The sequence below is a fragment of the Halyomorpha halys genome, unplaced genomic scaffold (assembly GCF_000696795.3).
Source record: "Halyomorpha halys isolate HHAL.00 unplaced genomic scaffold, Hhal_1.1 Scaffold832.1, whole genome shotgun sequence".
Lineage (NCBI taxonomy): Eukaryota > Metazoa > Arthropoda > Insecta > Hemiptera > Pentatomidae > Halyomorpha > Halyomorpha halys.
Genome location: NW_027113014.1, coordinates 54,047 through 56,945, shown reverse-complemented (window position 1 = coordinate 56,945; position 2,899 = coordinate 54,047). Strand labels below are relative to the sequence as shown.

The window sequence follows — 2,899 nt, the reverse complement described above, 5'->3', positions numbered from 1 at the left end:
ATAAAAGTGGACGAATTGACAGTTCACAATCTTTTATAGTGAATAGAATAAGATGAAAAAAAAAATAAAAAAAATTTACTTATAACTTATATGAATCGTTGGTTAAACATGGACAGTATATATGAGTATAATAGAACTATTGCAAATAAAATAAAAGCTATTTTATTATTATATAGTTTTATTTTAAAATGAAAATGTGGTTTTACTAACTTTTTCCTTAATCATTCTGATTAATATTCAATGAATGATATTTTTGGTTTGGCTATTCGGGAGAAGACTCACAATTTGAATTATTTCCAATATGAATTTGTTCAAAGACTTTTTTATAACGCTGAATATATTAAGAAAATAGTGTATCAGACGTATCAGAAAATGAAATACAATTTTAAATATGGTATAATTTATTCAAACAAAGCTTCTAGTGGTTGTCACATTTGTAAGCATGTTTCCTTATCCTGAAAAAAGAAAAAAAATGTATTATATAACATGTATTATAGCTATTACATAATTTATATTAAATTATTAATTGTTTTGCATGTTGTATAAAAAATAGACTATAGTAAACAATTTGCTAACTAACCGGTATTTATCTAGTATCTACTTTAGTTCTTTTTCGGTAGTATTTTTATTAATTTATTTACTAAATTACTTCAATTTTTCTCAATAATTGAAATATGTGAAATTACAAGAGATTTTTTGTCAGTTTAAACATCATCTAATTTTTATATGTCTGCTTCTAGGAGATAATTGATACTTTTGTGTGTGTTTTTTAAATGTTTAATGGGTCATCGGTTCTATATATTTTAATTATAATTTTTAGTGGTTACTAATTTAATATTGTTTCGCAACCTCTGGCATGGTTGGAATCTGGTATGATGCATCCTCTAATTCATCGAATACTCGTAATAAAAAATGGATTTGTTTTATCTTTAACCGTAAACGTTATATACGCTTTAATAACAAAAAGTAAATAAGAATAAACTCACCACACCAAAATCATTTGCAGGACTTATTTGGACTAAGGGACCTTAAAAAGTTTATTTTTAATACAATTCGGTCCCAACACTTTTTACTACCGAACCAAAAATTTTTAATATTAAGTAATATTTAATTACATAGAAAAAGTGTAGGTCGGCTACTTTAGTTTCCTAGATACATTAAATATCAATTTCCTAGATATGCCTCCAATTAAATCAGTTACCATGAGAAATTGAAGACATGAGTGGGTGAATGTGTTCTATGAAACTTCGAGAAAAAAACAGATTTTTGCTTAGAAGAATAATTTAAATGCTCGTCTCTACATAACTTCTGGTTTTAATTGTTATAAAAGAGAAATGTTTATTTTCAGAGGCTATGCTTCCCAAATCTACTGGGAGCTACAAATGGAAACTAATCAATCTATTATTAGATATTGTAATGGCGCACTGTTAGTACATGAGCCAAACAGGAGACAAAAAAGGCAGTTATTTCACCCTAATTTTGATTACTTAATTGAAAACTAGGTATAATTACTAGTAAAAATTGATAAGTCTGCCAAGTATAGGTAGGGGGAATAAAAAATGGCTGCTGTTTCAAAATGTTAAAAATAATGAATTTTTTATTCGGAGCTCTATATCTTTACAACTACCAACAACAAAAAATCTAAGAGAGCATCATTTAAAGTAGAGTAAATTTGCTGAAATATTAGCTCTAATAGAGCTATTTACGTTTAATAGTTCTCGAGATATAGCTTTTTAAAAATGATGTACTGAAATATCAGTAGTTAGTTAATTTATTTTGAGAAATCTATATCTCAGGAACTATGTGACATACAAATGTCTATTAGCACCCAAATTAAAGCGAGTTTAATAAACTATAAAGTGGTTTATGACGTTTATTTTTGTAGGAGTAGTAGTTTTCATGACATTTGCTAAAATAAATTGATTTATAGTTGTTCGGACAAATTTTCATTTGCCAAATTTATATTCATATGAGAATATCATAAAAACTACTACCCCTACGATAAGTTACATAAACTACTTTAAAGTGTTGGGAGACATATGTGGCTCTTATGGTTCTAGAGATATATTTTTTCAAAAGTCCAACAGTTTATACGAACAACTAGAAATGAATATTTTGTGAGTTTATTTCGTCAAATATCATAAAAACTACTACTCCTATAAAGATAAACATCATTTACTATTTTATAGTAAATTTAACTAGCTTTAATTTGAGTGCTGAGAGACATCTGTACGTCCTATAGTTTCTGAAATAAAGTTTTTCATTAATAAAGCTTAATGTCCGAACAACTATTAATCAATTTATTTTAGCAAATATTATGAAAACTACTATTCTACGAAGGTGAAGGTCATAAACTACTCTATAGTACAATTGTTTAGCTTTAATTTGAGTGCTAATAGACATTTGTACGTCGAATGGTTATTGAGATATAGATTTCTTAAAATAAATTAAATAACTACTGATATTTCAGTACATTTTTCTGAAATGTTACTTTTTAAAAGGCTGCATCTCGAGAACTATTGGATGTAAATAGCTCTATTAGGACTAATATTTCATAAAATTAACTCCTATTTAAGTAATGTCCTTTTAGATTTTCTAGTGTTGTTGGTAGTTTTTAAGATATAGGCCTCCGAATGAAAAAAGTATCCCCCCACCTATACTTGGCAGACTCAGTAATTATCATCAGTTTTGACTAGTAATTATACATAGTTTTCATTAAAGTAATAAAAAATTGGAGAGAGATAACTGCCTTTTATTCTTCCCGGGTCTTAGACTAAGTTGTGGGCACAATCTAGTGGCGTTCATAGGAATCGGCTTTTTAGGCGACTACGCTTCCTAGAAGGCACACATATATATAATGTGTATAATATATATATAATATAACACAAATCTCAAAACT

At 27.4% G+C, this 2,899-nt stretch overlaps 1 long non-coding RNA gene across 1 annotated transcript in view; it reads right to left on the bottom strand.

Moving 5' to 3' along the window:
• Positions 1-378: 378 nt before the first annotated feature.
• LOC136796576 (uncharacterized) overlaps positions 379-2,899 on the bottom strand; it is a 6,914-nt gene continuing 4,393 nt past the window's right edge. Inside the window, exon 3 of the long non-coding RNA XR_010844304.1 lies at positions 379-455. This is a non-coding gene — a long non-coding RNA (uncharacterized lncRNA). The remainder of the gene's footprint in view (positions 456-2,899) is intronic.